We start from the raw sequence: 19,540 nt of genomic DNA, 5'->3' as shown, positions 1-19,540 counted from the left end.
CCCACTCCCCCTCATGCATCACAGCCTCATCTATACACAACCCTTCTCCATTCACCCCTATCTTCTGTCCTCTCCCGTCCTTCCTCTACAGACATTCCTCTCTTTTGTAAAGCCCCTTTCACCCCATCCATCCATCTCATCCTAGGATGCCCCCTCATATTCACTCCTTCCACCTCCACCTTCCACACTTCTTTTACTAATCTTTCTTCACTCATTCTTTCCATGTTTCCAAACCATCCTAATACTCTTTCATCAACCCTATCTCCCAGCTCCCTTTCCACCCGTTCTCCTCACCTCCTTATTTCTCACTCTAGCCTAGTAACCCCCATCATACTTCTCAGACATTTCATCTCAAACACATTCAAACTCCTCTCTTCCTCTCATGTTCCATGTTTCTGCCCCATACATTGCTGTTGGCACAATCACTCTTTCATATAACCTCCTCTTAGCATCCATTCCCAGATGTCTATTTCTCATTACACTTTTTAATCCACCAAGACATTTACTCGCTTCTCTCAATCTACATTCTACCTCCACCCCCACTCCTCCCTTTCCTGTCACATTCACACCCAAGTATCTGAAACTATCCACTTCCTCCAGTTTCTCACCCTTAATGCTCACTTCCAGCCTACTGTCACTCTCTCCCCTTGTACATCTCATCACCTTACTTTTGCCCACATTCATCTTCAGCTTCCTTCTTTCACACACCTTCTCAAACTCTGTCACTAACTTCCTCAATCCCTCCTCTGATCCTGTTACAAGCGCAGTGTCGTCAGCAAACAACAGCTGGCTCACCTCCCACTTTTCTCCATTTTCTTTAATCATCTTCAACCCCTGACCCACTACCCTTGCATTCACCTCTCGCACCACCCCATCCAACCCCATCCAAGTAAAGATTGAACAGCCAGGGCGACATAACACACCCCTGGTGAAGTCCCACCTTTACCTCAAACCATTCACTCTCTCCATTTCTAATCCTAACGCAAGTTCTACTACTCTCATAAAAACTCTTGACTGCTCCTAAGGGGACCCCCAGATTTAAGAAAAATTAAAAAAAAAAAAAAAAGTTTTATTGCATAAATACATAGTAGGGATCTTGCTCTAGATGCTGGTAAAGTGTTTTTATCGTACCGCCATTTTTAAAGGGTTTAAAGGGCCTACCCTCCCTCCCCCCGGCAGCCACATGCTGCGCACGACCATTGTTTACATACGTTTTGACCATATTTTACTCTATTTTTTTTTGCGTTTGATGCACTCATAAAGTTTTCTCTTACGTCCGGCATGCACGTGAGTATGTGGTGTGAGGAAGTTCAGCCTGCACGACTGGCAGTGGCCTGAGCCTTACAAAGTAAAGGACATGTACACGTTAGCTTGCCGCGTTCACTAATTTGCTGTGTGAAATTCGCATCTATTTTTCAGTGAAGAGATATTTGAAGATATTAGCCATGCCTAAGCTATCCAAACAAAAGGCACACTTGCAGAAGATAAGAATGTCTACATTAGCAACTCAAGGGGAGAAAGAAAGAACCCAGCATCAACTTTGTTATCACCACCTCCGCCACCACCACTAGTACTCCCTCCAGCAGCTCTCTCCCTGCCATCTACATCCACATCCTCAGCACCTGATCCTTTGTCCTCTACACCTATATCAGACACGTTGTCTCTACGCAAACAACTGTTTGCTAACAAGTGGCTACAAGGATGCCTCCTTGTTGCAACACCTTGGGTTTAGAGTCTCAAACCTCACAGTGATGTCCCTGATGCAGCAAGAGCCTGTTCCAACACCAGAAAGGAAACCCAAGAAAAGAAAGAGAGCTGAATCCCAGCAATCAGACTACCTTGCTGGGTCATTCTAGACCAAGAACTCAAACTTTGCGACAAAGAGTGAGGTGGTGGCTTATGAGACCCTCACTTTGAGTGAATAATATCCTACACTGTAGGAGGGTACAAAGTGCCTGAGTTACTTGAAAGATGCAAAATCATCATGAAAATACAATGGAACCTGTTTTCAATGGGTCTTAGGAGGTCCAATGTAAGATTTAGTCAAACTAAGGAAAAAAACAACTTTAACACTCATTTCTGAAAAATGCAAGTTTTTGATACACATAGTCTATCTCCTCAATTTTCAACAAATTTTTGCATATGAGGTCTCTATTAATAGCTAGATAAATGACAAAAAATTAAATAGAGAGTTTTTTTGCATATGTTATATATAATTTTTTTAATAACGTGTCGTCAAAATTTTGCGTTTTTTTGATAATCTTTTTATATTTTTTTTCCTTGGCGTTAAACAAAGATATTAAAAAACTCTCTATTTTGTTTTTTTTATATATGTAGAAGATTCTTTTGCAGTAAAATGGAAGACATCGGATGAAAATTGTAAGAGGAGATAGGATTTGAAAGAAGCCCAAAAATATGGTATTTTTTACGTTTTTTATTAAAAAATAAAAAACTACTAGTCAGATCTGAATAGAACTCAAGCTGTGAAGGTTTCCTCAGACCTAGATATCACACAGAAAAAATCAGCAAGATCCTTCAGAAAAAATTTTTTGGGCGGGGGGTCCCCTTAACCACTTCACTACGGGACTTAAATCTCGCGGGCAGCAGCCAATGCCAGCCGTACGACGTGTCATAATAATACTCGCATCATAAAATATAGTCACCGCTTATATCGATCGTTCTCTCTTTCACCCGCGAATTTTGAAAACCACAGAGAATGGGATTCAGGGCACATTTGGGAGAATGTAAAAACACAGGGGCGACTACAATAAATATAATCAAGACGCCGATATGGCAGCATCGCGAATCCACTTGCTCCTCATGACGCCTACGTGTGTGGCACCGTATGGAAGGGGTTAACAGCTTTCCTCCTATCCCATATATCTGCAGTACCTCCCACAGTGCCTTCCTGTCTACCCTGTTGTAAGCCTTTTCCAGATCCATAAAAGCCCAAAAAACATCCTTACCTTTTTCCTATAGCTTTCTCACATCTGTCTACCACAAAAATCTGATCTACACATCCCCTACCTGTCCTAAAACCACACGGTTGCTCACCAATTACTCCCTCTGTTCCTCTCCTAATCCTCTCAATCAAGACCCTCCCATAAGCCTTCCCAACTACACTCAACAAGCTGATCCCTCTGTAACTACTACACTCACACTTGTCCCCCTTTCCTTTGTAAAGTGGAACTATACAGGCACTCCTCCAGTCCTCCAGCACTCTACCCTCACTTAAACAAACATTAAATAACCTCACCAGCCAGTCCACGATAACTGTACCTCTTTTCTTCAGACATTCTGCATGGCATCCATCCAACCCAGGTGCCTTACCTGCTCTCATCATCTTAACAGCTGCTTTCACTTCATCCTTCCCTATTTCTCCTCCATTTTCCTCACTCATCACTCATTTTCTTAGCGCTTCCCACTGCAACTACCTTTCCCTCCCTATCCTCCTTCACATTTAGCAACTCCCTAAAATACTCTGCCCACCTTCCTCTCACTGCCTTCTCTTCCATTATCATCTCTCCATCTGCACCTTTTACCTTTTCTTCTCTACTTCATTTGCCTTCTCTTCCTCTTTTAACTTCCTTCTAAAACATCTTTTTATTACTTTCAAAATTTTCTGTCATACTCTTTCCCCATTTCACATCTGCCCTCCTCTTTGCTTCCTTTATCTTATGCTTAACTTCCTTTCTCTTTACTTTGTACCTCGCATACGATTCCCTCATCCTAATTTGTAGCCAATCTATGAATGCGTGCTTCTTCTCTATACCCTTCTTTGCTCCCTCATCCCACCACTCTACACTTCTTTCTATTTCCTCCCGCCCTCCTTGTTCCACACACCATCTTTGCACACCTTATGACTCCCTCCTTGAACCATCCCCATTCCTCCTCCACTCCTAGTTCTACTCTATCCTTTACTCTCTCCCACTCCTCTCTCAACTTCTTCTTATACTCATTCTCCTTTTTTTCCTCATTTAAGCAGTTCACTCTAAGTACCTCCCTACCTTCTGCCCTTTTCCACTTTCTCCACCTATTCTCCACTCTCAATTTACCTTCCACCAGGAAATGATCTGATATTCCCCCACTCTCTCCCCTTAGAACATGTACATCCTTAACTCTTCCTACCATACTCCTAGTCACCACTATATAGTCCATTAATGCTCTATCTGCCACCTTTCCATCCACCACCCACTCCCATGTGTACGTATGCTTGACTTTCTTCTTAAACACTGTATTTGCTATCATCAACTCTCTTTCAAGACACATCTCCACCATCAATTCCCCACTATGATTTTTGCCTGGAACTCCATACTTCCCAATTACTCCGTCAATTGGTTCATTTCCTACCCTAGCATTTAGGTCTCCCAATACAACTACATTGACATTTCTCCCTAATCCCTCTATGCACTCATTTATATCTACCGAAAATGCCTCCCTTTCCTCTACATTCTTCTCACTACCAGGCCCATATGCACTTACAAAAACCCACATCTCCTTTCCCAGCTTCACCTTCATCCAGATCAACCTTGATGACACCTCCTTCCACTCCACATCTCCTTTCCCAGTTTCACCTTCATCCAGATCAACCTTGATGACACCTTCCACTCCACTACCCGCTTACTTATCTCTTCACTTACTAATATAGCCACCCCTTCTCTCCCTTGTCCCCTCTTCAGTCCTGAGTATCTCCCAGCTACACTCCCAAACTCACAGGTGCCCTTTCCTTTCATTTTAGTTTCACTCAAAGCCAGTATATCCATCTTTCTTCTCACAAGTATACTGCCTATCTCTTCCCTTTTACTCTCATCTGTACCACATCTACGCACATTAAAAGACCCAAACCTTAGGGTACTGGTTGGAAAGCTCCCAGACCCTCTTATGCCTTTACTTTCTTTTTTAGGAATGTCCCCCTTTGGGGCTACAGGTAGTAGGACTCCTAATCCCATCCCCTGTCCCTTTTTTGTTGCCTTTTACGACTCAAGTGGAAATACTTGGTGGCAGTATTTTTTTTCCCCCACCATAGGGTAGGTAGGCGAAAAAAGGAAATGAATATTCAGAGAAATGGTACAGGACAGTAACAAGGAGTTGGGGGGCAGCATAACGGAGGGACAGTCGTAGTATAAAAGTGTCATCATTTCTCTATGTACAGAGTTTTCCTCTATCACAGACAAAATGATGTGTGGCTCTGGTCCGTAGGGGCGCCCCATATAGACCCTACAATGAAGAGACACAAGTGGAAGAGAAATGGATAATTTTGATGGAAATTTATAATGGAGTGAATAATTATGTACCAAGACAGAAATGGGAAAAGGTGTACATTAAGTGCTGGTTCAACAGAAGATGCAGCGAGGCAAAAGATAGAAGAGATAAAGCTTGGAAAAGATGAAAAAAAGATAAAAACCTGGAAAGTGGCAAACATATACCAACCATAGAAATGAATATGTAAAAGTGTGCAGAGAGGAAAAAAGAAACTACAAAAAAAAAAAATAATAATTGAAAAATGTAAAGATCAACCCAAACTATTCTATAGATATGTGAATGGTAGACTTAAAAATAAACAGGAAATGGTGAAACTACACCACGGAAATATAGAATATACAGAATATTTAGAAATGGCTGAAGTCATGAACAACCACTTTAAGTTGGTTTTCACTATAGAAAAAGTACAGCATTGGTGCGAAGGAATTGAAGTGTGATCACCCCCCATGAGGGAAATAACAATAACACAAAAATAATGGATCAATTACAAAGGATTACAAAGGCGGAGCATGCCGACAGGAGACCTTTTGGTCCATATCTAGGTCGGATGCGGAAAAAAATCATAATGATAATAAAATAATAAATAAAAACTATAATAATGTAAATAACAAATAAAATACATAAATGCATAGGTATAGTTAAATTAATTAACCTAGATATCAGGAAATCACACGCCCCCAGACGGAATTGCAAATTTGATACTAAAAGAATGTAAAGAATTAATGGACAAAATATATAACATAAGTTGCTCACTCAAAGAAAGAAAAATAGCAAAGGACTGGAAAAATGCCAATATTGTACCAATATATAAAGGAGGAAACAAAGAAGAACGAACAAATTACAGACCAGTCTCCCTTACAAGCACTGTAGCCAAACTTTGTGAAAAGATTATCAAGGATAGATGGATAAAACACCGAGAAGAAAACAATATAATAAACACGAGACAATTTGGATGCAGACAGGGAAGATTATGTGCCACAAACTTAATCTGCTTTTACTTGAGACTAATAGATATAGCACAAGAAAGGGATGGATGGGCTGATTGTGCTTTCCTAGACTTACTAAAAGCCTTTGACATAGTGCCACACAAAAAAAAAAAAAAAAAAAAAAAAAAATGGAAAACAGGGATATAAGGTAACCTAAGCTGGATGGAGGATTTCTTGCATGGTAGACAAATGAGAGTAGTGATCAGAGAAAATTGTTCAGGTTGGGAGGAGGTGATTAATGGAGTTCCACAAGGATTGGTATTGGCTCCAATAATGTTTGCTATATATGTGAATGACATGGATGAAGATGTGGATTGTCACATGAGCTGCTTTGCAGATGATGCTAAATTGCTGAGAAAAGTGAATACTGAAACGGATTGTGAATCACCACAGAGAGACCTAAACAATGTTTGGAAAAGGAGCCAAAAGTGGGATGTAGACTCCAACATAAAGAAATGCAGCATAATGGAGTTCGGAAAAAGTAAAAAAAGAATATCAGGATAATATAAAATTGGAACAAAGGAAGTAAAGAAAGTAGGATCTGAAAAAGACGTATCCCCTGATAAACAGATAAACAAAATTGTCGGGGAATCTCACAACTTGCTAAGATCAGTAAAGGTGGTTTTTACCTATTTAGATGAAGAAATGGTTAAAAAAAATTGCTAGTCACACTAATAAGACCTAGACCGGAGTATGCTGCAACACTATCGTCACCCAGTACCAAAAAGAATATAAAGAAAATTGAATGAATCCAGAGAGCAGCCACGAAAATGGCACCAACACACTCAAACCTCTCATGAGGGAAGACTGGCTAAATTGAAATTACTGACTGGAACAAAGAAGAGAAAGAGGCAACCTGCTGACCATTTACAGAATCATGAAAGGCACAGAAATCCTTGATAGAGAGGACTTACTAAATTGGGTTAAGAGAAATACAAGGGGACATGAAAAGAAATTCAAAAAGGATAGTTATAGAAGAGACCTGAAAGAAAGAAAAAATCCACACAGAGCAGTGGATATCTGGAACAAACTGGATAAAACAATAGTGTACGCAAAAACTGTACATGAATTTAAGAGCAAACTAGACATTGTGAGATACAAAGACGGGACATGATGAGCATATCTCCCCTTCTCATAAGATGCAACTAGGTAGGTAAATACATAATCTCTCCTCTGCCTCATCCTCCCTCCCTCCCTTTTATTTTTCAGTTTTCCAAATAGATATATACTGTACATGGAATAGCTAAGAAGGTGACAAAGCTCAAGTTGTAATAATACCTTGATTCAGATCTGAATGTTAATGTCAAATACTTGAAACTGATTAGACATGGAAGAAACCATCCCACATTAATATAATATGGTCAGTAGACAAACTTTTCTTCTGTGGGAGATCTGTAGGGGTGCCTGAGGACTGTGCTGCTAAAGGTTTCCAGTCAATGGAACATGAGATAACAATTGTTATTGTAATGTGAAGACGTCAGACATCGCAAATACTTAGAACTTTGGTTATTTAATCAGAAATATAAGTTAAGACCATGTTAGTATTTATTTTCAGCTTCCAGTATAAGGATTTAGCTGTATTTTAGACAAGGCATGAGCAATAGAATATGAATAAGATAGATTAGTATATACGGTAAGCTAATGTATGAAATTTATATATATGTAATTCTTTTGACACATTTTCTGTTTACATTATATATATATATATATATATATATATATACAGGTATATATATATATATATATATACAGGTATATATATATATATATATATATATATATACAGCTATATATATATATGTGTGTGTGTGTGTGTGTGTGTAGGTATGTACGTATGTATTTTTTTCTCTCTTATTCCTCCCATACATAATATGCATGTTGCAGTGTATGAAAGTCTGTTAGAACATTCTTGACAGTTTGCAATGCTTTAAGGAGAGGTATGTAAATAAAATACAAGAATATATCAGCTGTTCCTAACTTATCTCCTCTGGTTAGATTTGTAGACATTTGCCATAAGAATATAGATTAAACATCTTAGTGTAGATAAGAGAGGGAAAACAGGTTTGTATTTGGCTGTACCCTTCAAGTGTTACAAAATACCAGACATGTTTGTAGTTAAAGTAATGTAGGAAGCTACATTGCTAACTTGTTAGATTTTAGAGATGAGCTCAGATGTAAATGGATATAGACTTTTTCTTAGTTTTTTTTACTTATACTGTTTTGTGTGGTCAACATGTTACATATAGTATTAACATTGTTGTCCATGTGATTTATTTAATTTTTGTTGTGCCTGATAATTCTGATTGTACCCTCACCTAACAAAACAGGTATTCTCACTGTTTCACCCTGTTACTACGTACAGCACACCATCCACCTGAGCACCCTTCCTGCAGGCAGGCACTTGACCTGGTTCTGGCCTTGCACAATCCATGATGCCTCCACGCTGGATTGCTGTTAGTACTTTCATGGTTGTTAATTGCCTCTGCTTGGCTGTCCTAGCCAGCAACTTGCTTTTAGACCAGATGTTGGTGTTGCTCAGTGCATGATATGGTGTGGCAGGGCACAACCATGGTGCATGTGGCATTGCTGCTGGACACTTGGGGATGTTCTTTGCATGAGGTTTTCAAATGTATTTCAGGTTGGTAAGTGGGTGCCCCACTGTTCCAGAAGATGGGCTCTCACTATGGTGGTTGTCTTTGGCAACAGAGCTAAATCTGTTAAGTATGCCACAGTTCTAAAGGGATTAAGGTATTTTTAACTCAGTGATGGGCCTTACAATAATGATAATTATAGTGATGGGCCTTACAATAATGATAATTATAGTGATAGGCCTTACAATAATGATAATTATTGCACTGAGTTTCACTGACTGGAAGCCTGCAGCATCACAGTGGCTGGTAACAGCCATTGGGCCCTTCCATAGGTGCCTGGGATGAAATTTCAGACTGCTGTATGTGTTACATAAATGTGGGACAGCTTCTGTGTCACCACCATATTAGTAGGATGAAAAGATCAGTTGCTGGTTGTCAGCTCTCATTTTGAGAATATGTGGAAGAAATATAGTTTAAATTGATAGAGATCTTGCGCCCTAGACTGGATGGTGTGTTAGTGGATTTTGGAGATTGTATTTTGAAAATAGTCCCCTATATACTTAGGTCGTTTCATCTGTTTCTTGTTTATTGAATGGTCTTATAAAGGGAACTGGTACCTACTTGTGTGTTTATGTGAATATATAAAGAATCATATATATATATATATATATATATGTATATATTATGTATAGGGGTGTGCCAATTCAATTTTTTTTGCCAATGCAGATTCCTATTTACCAGTAATTGCCAATGCCAATTCCACTTAATATAATTTTGGTATATCACTTTTGATATAAAGTAATTGAACTATGATTTTTACTTGCTTTATAATCTATATAGATTTATTCATGCCAGATTGGGCTACTTTTTTACTATTTTATTATGTATCTATTTTTTTTTTTATGTATCTACTTTTTATCAGCCCTGTCTGGGGTATTGGCTGCATGTTATTGTGGCAAAGTAGCATGCAGTTGATACTTTAGGGTCTATATGGGGCGCCCCTACGGACCAGAGCCACACATCATTTTGTCTGTGATAGAGGAAAACTCTGTACATAGAGAAATGATGACACTTTTATACTACGACTGTCCCTCCATTATGCTGTCCCCCAACCCCTTGTTACTGTCCTGTACCATTTCTCTGAATATTCATTTCTTTTTTTGCCTACCCTGTGGAGGGGGAAGAGAATGCTACCACCAAGTATTTCTACTTGGGTCATAATAGGCGACAAAAAAGGGACAGGGGATGGGATTAGGAGTCCTACTACTTGTAGCCCCAAAAGGGGACATTCCTAAAAAAGAAAGTAAAGGCATAAGAGGGTCTGGGAGCTGTCCAACCAGTACCCTAAGGTTTGGGTCTTTTAATGTCCGTGGATGTGGTACAGATGAGAGTAAAAGGGAAGGGATAGGCAGTATGTTTGTGAGAAGAAAGATGGATGTACTGGCTTTGAGTGAAAATAAACTGAAAGGAAAAGGCAACTGTGAGTTTGGGAGTGTAGCTGGGAGGTACTCAGGAGTGAAGAGGGGATGAGGGAGAGAAGGGGTGGGTATACTATTAAGTCAAGAGATAAGTAAGTGGGTAGTGGAGTGGAAGGAGGTGTCATCAAGGTTGATGTGGATGAAGATGAAGCTGGGAAGGGAGATGTGGGTTTTTGTAAGTGCGTATGGGCCTGGTAGTGAGAAGAGCGTAGAGGAAAGGGAGGTTTTTTGGGTAGATATAAATGAGTGCATAGAGGGATTAGGGAGAAATGTCAATGTAGTTGTATTGGGAGACCTAAATGCTAGGGTAGGAAATGAACCAATTGACGGAGTAATTGGGAAGTATGGAGTTCCAGGTAAAAATCGTAGAGGAGAATTGATGGTGAAGATGTGTCTTGAGAGTTGATGATAGCAAATAGAGTTTTAAGAAGAAAGTCAAGCATAAGTACACATGGGAGAGGGTGGTGGATGGAAAGGTGGCAGATAGAGCATTAATGGACTATATAGTGGTGACCAGGACTATGGTAGGAAGAGTTAAGGATGTACATGTTCTAAGGGGAGAGAGTGGGGGAATATCAGATCATTTCCTTGTGGAAGGTAAATTGAGAGTGGAGAATAGGTGGAGAAAGAGGAAAAGGGCAGAAGGTAGGGAGGTACTCAGAGTGAACTGCTTAAATGAGGAAAAAAAGGAGAATGAGTATAAGAAGAAGTTGAGAGAGGAGTGGGAGAGAGTAAAGGATAGAGTAGAACTAGGAGTGGAGGAGGAATGGGGATGGTTCAAGGAGGGAGTCATAAGGTGTGCAAAGATGGTGTGTGGAACAAGGAGGGCGGGAGGAAATAGAAAGAAGTGTAGAGTGGTGGGATGAGGAAGCAAAGAAGGGTATAGAAGAGAAGATGCAGGCATTCATAGATTGGCTACAAATTAGGATGAGGGAATTGTATGAGAGGTACAAAGTAAAGAGAAAGGAAGTTAACCATAAGATAAAGGAAGCAAAGAGAAGAGCAGATGTGAAATGGGGAAAGAGTAAGATAGAAAATTTTGAAAGTAATAAAAAGATGTTTTGGAAGGAAGTTAAAAGAGGAAGAGGAGGTGAATCAAGTAGAGAAGAAAAGGTAAAAGGTGCAGATGGAGAGATGATAATGGAAGAGAAGGTAGTGAGAGGAAGGTGGGCAGAATATTTTAGGGAGTTGCTAAATGTGAAGGAGGATAGGGAGGGAAAGGTAGTTGCAGTGGGAAGCGCTAAGAAAATGAATGATGAGTGAGGAAAATGGAGGAGAAATAGGGAAGGATGAAGTGAAAGCAGCTGTTAAGATGATGAGAGCAGGTAAGGCACCTGGGTTGGATGGATGCCATGCAGAATGTCTGAAGAAAGGAGGTACAGTGATGGTGGACTGGCTGGTGAGGTTATTTAATGTTTGCTGGAGAGAGGGTAGAGTGCCGGAGGACTGGAGGAGTGCCTGTATAGTGCCACTGTACAAGGGAAAAGGGGACAAGTGTGAATGTAGTAGTTTCAGAGGGATTAGCTTGTTAAGTGTAGTTGGGAAGGCTTATGGGAGGATTTTGATTGAGAGGATTAGGAGAGGAACAGAGGGAGTAATTGGTGAGCAACAGTGTGGATTTAGGACGGGTAGAGGTTGTGTAGATCAGATCTTTGTGGTAAGACAAATATGTGAGAAAGCTATAGGAAAGGGGAAGGATGTTTTTTGGGCCTTTATGGATCTAGAAAAGGCTTACGATAGGGTAGACAGAAAGGCACTGTGGGAGGTTATGCAGATGTATGGGATAGGAGCAAAGCTTTTAGGAGCTGTCAAGAGTTTTTATGAGAGTAGTAGAGCTTGTGTCAGGATTAGAAATGGAGAGAGTGAATGGTTCGAGGTAAAGGTGGGACTTCGTCAAGGATGCATTATGTTGCCCTGGCTGTTCAACTTATACATGGATGGGGTAGTGCGAGAGGTAAATGCAAGGGTAGTGGGTCAGGGATTGGAGATGGCTAAAGAAAATGGAGAAAAGTGGGAGGTGAGCCAGCTGTTGTTTGCAGACGACACTGCGCTTGTGGCAGGATCGGAGGAGGGGTTGAGGAAGTTAGTGACAGAGTTTGGGAGAGTATGTGATAGAAGAAAGCTAAAGATAAATGTGGGTAAGATTAAGGTGATGAGATGTACAAGGGGTGAAAGTGGCAGTAGACTGGAAATGAGTATTAAGGGAGAGCTACTGGAGGAAGTGGATAGTTTTAGATACCTGGGTGCAAATGTGGCAGGAAAAGGTGGAGTGAAGGTGGAGGTAGAATGTAGATTGAGAGAAGCGAGTAAATGCCTTGGTGGATTAAAGAGTGTAATGGGGGATAGACATTTGGGAATGGATGCTAAGAGGAGACTGTATGGAGGAGTGATTGTGCCAACAGCACTGTATGGGGCAGAAACATGGAACATGAGAGAGGAAGAGAGAAGGAGTTTGAATGTGTTTGAGATAAGGTGTCTGAGAAGTATGATGGGGGTTACTAGGTTAGATAGAGTGAGAAATGAGTGAGGAGAACATGGGTGGAAAGGGAGCTGGGAGATAGGGTTGATGAAAGAGTATTAGGATGGTTTGGACACATGGAAAGAATGAGTGCAGAAAGACTAATAAAAGAGGTATGGAAGGCAGATGTGGAGGGAGTGAACATGAGGGGACGTCCTAGGATGAGGTGGATGGATGGGGTGAAGGGGGCTATGGGGAAGATTGGAATGTCTGTTGAGGAAGGACGGGAGAGGACAGAAGACGGGTGAATGGAGAATGGTTGTATATGGATGATGTTGTGATGCATGATGTGGAATGGGCGGGTGGATGGGGGGTGAGGTAGTATGTGTGGGCAAAATTTGATGCAGCCCGAAGGGATTTCTCCCCGTCTTCTCCTTTTATGCATGGGGGGATGGAGAGGGGGGGTCGCCGATTTAATGAAGCGGCCTTGCTGTGGATGTGCTGTGTCTTGTGACACTGCTTCTGACCCAGGGCAGTGGACAAGGTGCAGGGATGACCTGTCATCCAGGAGGTGCTAAGATAAGAGGGAGGGTGGAGGGGTGTGGAGTGTATTCAGGGATGGAATGGGTGGGAATGATTTTATGCCTTTTCCTTTTTGGCTACCTCCCTTGTAAGGGGGAAATAGTCTTGGTATATATATGTATGTAGTTGTACCTGCATGACCCCCTGGCTTCATCATATTTTCTATGGTTATCAAAATTCACGGGTGAAAAAGAATGAGCAATATACAGCGGTAACTTTATTTTTTATAATGCGAGTATTATGACGCAACATCGCACATCTGGCAGCTAATGCTGCCCGCGAGATTTTGGCCCGGAGTGAAGGGGTTAATACTTTATAAGAGAAGTAGAGACAAAATTTTTGAAAGGATATTGAAGAAAATTCAGTAAAAAAAAGATTCTATATTGTTAGACATTTGGCATGATATATATTTTTGCAAATAAGTGGTAAGTATATTTCAAAAACAAAAATACTATACTTTATAACAAAGGTTGAAATATAACCTTTGTAAAGGATATACAAACCTAATAATAAAAAAATATATATATGGAAGATTTTTTTTACATATATAGTTTTGCAAATACAAAATAAGAAAAATGAAAATACTTTATAAAAGAAGCTTAGGCATATTTCTTGAAAGGAAACAGTAAATATAGAGAAAATAAACCTTATTGATACGAGTACGGTACAAGGTCGAGTGTTACAGCTGAACATATATGATACTGAAAGGTATATGTATCATACATACTTTTTGGGTATCATTATCCTTCATATGTTTTTGTACCTTCTTTTGTCTTAATGTACTGAAATTACTTGCACAAGTACCTCTTGGTTTAACTACATACTGGTACTGCTATGCGATTATTGCGATGGACATTACTCTGGGTCTGGAACAGATTTTATAGATACGAGTACAAAACAAGATACAGCTGAACATGTTTGAAAGGTGAAACTTTTTTTTTTTCCAACTTTAAATATACTTATTTCAATAATTCATTGTTAAAAAGTATAGAGGGGAAAGGAAAGAAGGGATAGTGTTATTGCGTTAGTCTACAGTTGAAATCATAATTATCCTACTGTTTAGCAGCACAACAGTGGGAAAAACCACCAAACTGATGGAGTGATGGAAACGATGCATATGGAACTTGACAGGAATATTACAGCTCCTGTGACTGTGTGTCAACAGGTGTAAAATTGAGGTGTTTAATTTATTCAAGTAGTACTTTGGATGATTATCGGTCTATGTATAAATTTGAAAGCCAGCATTGCACAAGGATGTTTTGGGGGTTTAGTGGAATGACCACGAAGATAAGACAATGAGATTTATTACATTTTATAAAATGTTTTTTATTATATAATCTACATATAAGGAGTGCACTGCATAACTCTACAGACTAAACGAAGGCCTTATAAAGTGTAAATTTAACTGGAGTCAGAGTCGGTATATTTTTACTGACTTCGACTCCAGCGACACCGTAATTGCTTCCGGCTTCGACTCCGACTCTGACTCCGACTCCAGTCTGTTTCAGTACTCACTCTCTTGAACAGTTTTGCATCATCTGCAAAAAGCTTATATAACATTCCACTCCCTCATCCATGTCATTCACATAAATGGCAAATCTTACTGGAGCCAGCACTGATCCTTTTGGGACTCCACTAATTACCTCTTCTCAAGTATAAGTCTTCTCTCTGAGCACTAACCTCATTCTTCTTTCAAACAAAGAGTCCTCCATCCACTTCAGTAGTTTACCTTGTATCTCTCCCATGGTTTCCATCTTTATTAATAGTTTTTTGTAAGGGACTTTATCAAAGCTTTTTGTAGATCTAGGAAAGCGCAATCAGCCCGCCTGTCCCTTTCTTGTATTGTAGCTAGTAGCCTCAAGTAAAAGCAGATCAAATTTGTGGTGCACAATCTTCCTTGTCTGAATTCAAATTGTCTCGGATTTAGTATATTATTCTCCAGATGTTTTATCCATCAATCTTTTATAACTTTTTTGCAGATTTTTGCTACTGTGCTTGTAAGGGAAACTGGTCAGTAATTTGTTGGGTCTTATTTCCTCCTTTATAGATTGGTACAATATCAGCATTTTTCCAGTCTTGTGGCATTTTTCCTTCTTTGAGTGAGCAACATATGTTGTATATTTTGTCAACTCATTCTTCTATACATTTTTTTAATATCTGATTTGCTATTCCATCCAGACAGTTTGATTTCCTGACATCAAAGTTCCTTATTTGATCCATTATTTTTTTCTGTGTTATTATTTCCTTCATGGAAGCAATCACATCACCATGATACAAAAATGCAAAATAACCACAGAAGGGAAACTTGTAGACAGTAAGTACTTTCATATATTACATCTTCAGACTAAATAACAGATACAAAGTTGTGTTTAAATGTAAGTATCAGGTAGCAACCATAGGGGGGGAAGGGGAGACAATACACTGCGGAAAGGGGGAATGACCTTACCTCTATCGATCTGACCAACACACAAGGTTCAATCTGAAGGAAAGATTTTGGTGACCATTTAGGTTACCAATTTATAATACTTAAAATGTCCATAGCTTAAGTTTATATTTTTATCAAATGTGCTTTTTCCTTTGGCTAAAATTGTTGCCTTAGACCAATCAATATGATGGTTGTATAATGCTTTATGTTGAAATAACGCATTATTTTCCTGGGCAGATCTCACACTATATTTATGTTAGGAAATACGTTTCCAAGTTTTTCCCAGTTTGTCCAATATAAAATTTGTTACAATCTCGGGAAGGAATTTTGTAGACCACACCATTTCTGTTAGGAGGGCTGTTCTTAATTAAAGTTTTCTTAATGGTGTGGTCATATTTAAAAGCTACTTTGATATCCAATTTCTTGAGTAGGTTGACAATACTAAGAAAATTTTCATGAAAAGGAAGAACAAGTGTATGAAGTTGTTTATGGTTTCCCTGTTCTTGATTGCAAGCTTTGTAAAAGTGTTTCTTGGCAGTATTGATTAAGAATATGAGTAGGATATTTTAACTTTTCCCCAATATTATGGATAGTTCTAATTTCATCATCAATAGATTCAGGATCTGAAATCCTGTAAGCTCTCAAGTACATGGAAATAAAAACAGATCTTTGTACATTGATATGGTGATTGGAATAAAAATGAACATAGGAAAGAATATTGGTAGGTTTTCTATAGACTTTTGTTTTCAGAGTACCATTATCTGCTTCTGACCTAGGGCAGTGGACAGGATGCAGGGATGACCCATCATCCAGGAAGTGCCAAGATAGGAAGGAGGAAGGAGGGTGGAGGGGAGTGGAATATATGGGAAATGAAATGGGTGGGAGTGATTTCTATGCCTGTTTCTTTTTGTCCCATGATAAACAAATAAACAAAATTGTTGGAGAATCCCATAATTTGCTAAGATCAATAAAAGTGGTTTTTACCTAATTAGATGAAAAAATGGTTGAAAAGATACTAGTCACACTAATAAGGCCCAGACTGGAGTATGTTGTGACACTATGGTCACCCAGTACCAAAAAGAATAGAAAGAAAATTGAAAAAATCCAGAGAGCAACCACAAAAATGGCCCCAGCACTCTCAAACCTATCATATGAGGAGAGACTGGCTAAATTGAAATTACTGACTTAGGAACAAAGAAGGGAGAGAGGCAATCTACTGAGCATCAACAGAATCATGAAAGGCACAGAAGTCCTTGATAGGGAGAAACTAATACTGTAATTGGGACAAGAAGCATGAGGACATGGAAAGAAACTCAAATAGGATAGTTATAGAAGAGACCTGGAAAAAAAATTCCTCAGAGTGGTGGACATTAGGAACAAACTCGACAAAACATTAGTGTGTGCAAAAACTGTACACAAATTTAAGAGCAAACAAAGAGATATAAAGATGGGACACCACAAGCATAGCTCTGCTTCCTGTAAGATACAACTAGGTAAATACACACACACATGCAGACACTCCTCTACTTACAAACATTTGAACAAATCCGAATTGTATCTGTTGGGCTCCCAATTCCTGTCCACAACATTAAGTTTTGTTCTGCCTGTCAATTGCTCCTAGTATTAATTCTGGCTGCTACTCCCACCACACAACTGTAGCAAAGATACTTCCAGCATCCCAGTTCTTTGTACTTGCATATTAGTAAAATTCTCTTGAGATCAATGTTTACTTAATTTTTATGCAAAATATTCTTTGCATTCATCATCGTCTTAATGAAGACATTTTCAATAGTAAACTTCCTTTTCTAATTTGCAGAGGTCTTCATAAAGTATAGCCAGTTTGACCTTCTTGTTGGTTTGGTTGTACTTAGGCATCATGTGACAATTGATGCCTAGGTTTAGGAATTCTACCTGGTTCTCTGAAAGGGCTTCACTCAACAGATTGATGAAACTAGGAGAACTTTCTGGGAAAGCCAAGGTACAAATTAGAAAAGGAAGTTTACTCTTGAAAATGTCTTCATTAAGACAAAACGTTGAGCTCAAATAATGAAAAGAAATGGAAGAATACAGTGATCTAGTTTCAATTCACCTGGCAAATGGCAAAACTCTAATCAGGAAAATCGAGAATATGAGGAAAAAACTGAATAACTACAACAATGCTGTCGTTTTTAACTCCATGTGTAGATATGTACACACACACACACACACATATATATATGTATTTACAACTAGGTAAATACATATATGTATAAACACACATACACAAAAGGCCTTCCCCCAAATAAGGAAGGTAGCCAGCCAAGGCATGTTTCCGCTCCCAATGTTTCCCTGTCATCTTAGGTCCTCTTGGATGAAGGGTCATCCTTATCTCCTGCCCACTGCCTGGGTCAGAAGGATTACAGCAAGACACAGTACATCCACTGCAGGGCCACTTTATTTATACAGCAACCCTCCTTCCTTGACTCCTCATGTGGAAAATAGAGGAGATAGAGAGAGAAATCCCTTCAGGCTCTGTCATCATATCATCCGTACACAACCATTCTCCAGTCACACCTATGCCTGGCTTCTTCTGTACTCAACAGCCATTCCCGTCTTGCTCTAAGCCCTATTCACCCCATTCATCCATCTCATTCTTGGTTGTCACCCCAACCTTACTTCTCAGACACTTCATTTCAAGCATATTAACTTCTACTTCCTGCCTCTCTTAAATTCCAAGTTTCCAGCCCATATAGTGTCATAGCCACAATCACTCCTTCATTTAGTCTTCTCTTCGCATCCATTCCCAGATGCCTATTTCTCATGCAACTTTTCAATCCCCCAAAACATTTACATGTTTCCTTCACTATAGTTTACCTCCAAACCAACTCCCAGTTACTTGATCATCCTATGTTGGTGGATCCCAGAAATGTGATACATAAACCTGTATTTCTGGAATACAGCAATATAAAATGATTGGGTAACTGGACCAATCAGATTGGGCAAAGCATCACAAAATTCCATGTGGGGGGAATGCTAGCATGACTTGGGTCATCTGGAACTAAACATTATAAATTACAAACACTGTGTAGATATAATTTTAATTACAAAGCATTACAAAGGCGGAGCATGCCGACAGGAGACCTCTTGGTCCGTAACTAGGTCAGATGCGAAAAAATATATATAAATGATAAAAAAGAATAGATAAAATAAAATAAAATTATAATATAATAATGAATAATACATAGGTATAGTTAAATGATAAATAAACAGGTAAATAGTAAATAATAATAAACTAACAAAAAATAATAAATGGGAATCAAGCAAATAATAAACAGACAAATAATAACAAACAAATAATCAAATAATATAAAATAAATGGCATTCATTACAGCATCTTGCTTAAATGTTTATCTAAACGAATCTTAAAAATTCGAACTGAACTACATTGCACTGCCTCTGCAGGAAGTTTATTCCATTCATTAACTACATGGTTGGCGAAGTTGTTTCTACTCGCTTCCAAATTAAATCTATTTCCTGACAGTTTGAGACCATATAATGAGCAAACCTAGGTTCACAGCAGATGTGTGGCTTTGCACATGCTGTTAGTGACAGGTGTGATTACAGTATGCATCCACAATGGTCCTGTCTTGCAACACAATTTGCTCTCCCCCACCCTTCCCATTCTAAACACAGCATATTAAAGTTTAGATTATCCAAATTAGAATATATCGATTGTAGGTAATTTATTTTCCTAAGAGGCAGACAGGAGAAGTTTAAAT

At 39.1% G+C, this 19,540-nt stretch overlaps 1 protein-coding gene across 4 annotated transcripts in view; it reads left to right on the top strand.

The window, feature by feature from the left end:
* Positions 1-19,540, top strand: part of Su(dx) (WW domain containing E3 ubiquitin protein ligase suppressor of deltex) — a 140,032-nt gene that overhangs the window by 20,167 nt on the left and 100,325 nt on the right. Inside the window, exon 2 of one of the 4 annotated variants that reach the window (XM_076187870.1) lies at positions 8,611-8,701. The exons of 2 other annotated variants lie outside the window; for them this stretch is intronic. The gene's annotated coding sequence lies outside the window, so the exon portion shown is untranslated. Of the gene's footprint in view, positions 1-8,575; positions 8,702-19,540 lie in introns of all 4 variants that reach the window. One more of the 4 variants, XM_076187878.1, reaches the window with a different exon arrangement.

Source organism: Oratosquilla oratoria, chromosome 1 (assembly GCF_046742065.1).
Source record: "Oratosquilla oratoria isolate Oo_2021 chromosome 1, ASM4674206v1, whole genome shotgun sequence".
In the NCBI taxonomy this organism is placed as follows: domain Eukaryota; kingdom Metazoa; phylum Arthropoda; class Malacostraca; order Stomatopoda; family Squillidae; genus Oratosquilla; species Oratosquilla oratoria.
The sequence above is the reverse complement of the archived record's forward strand: the minus strand, read 5'-3'. Positions and strand labels throughout refer to the sequence as shown.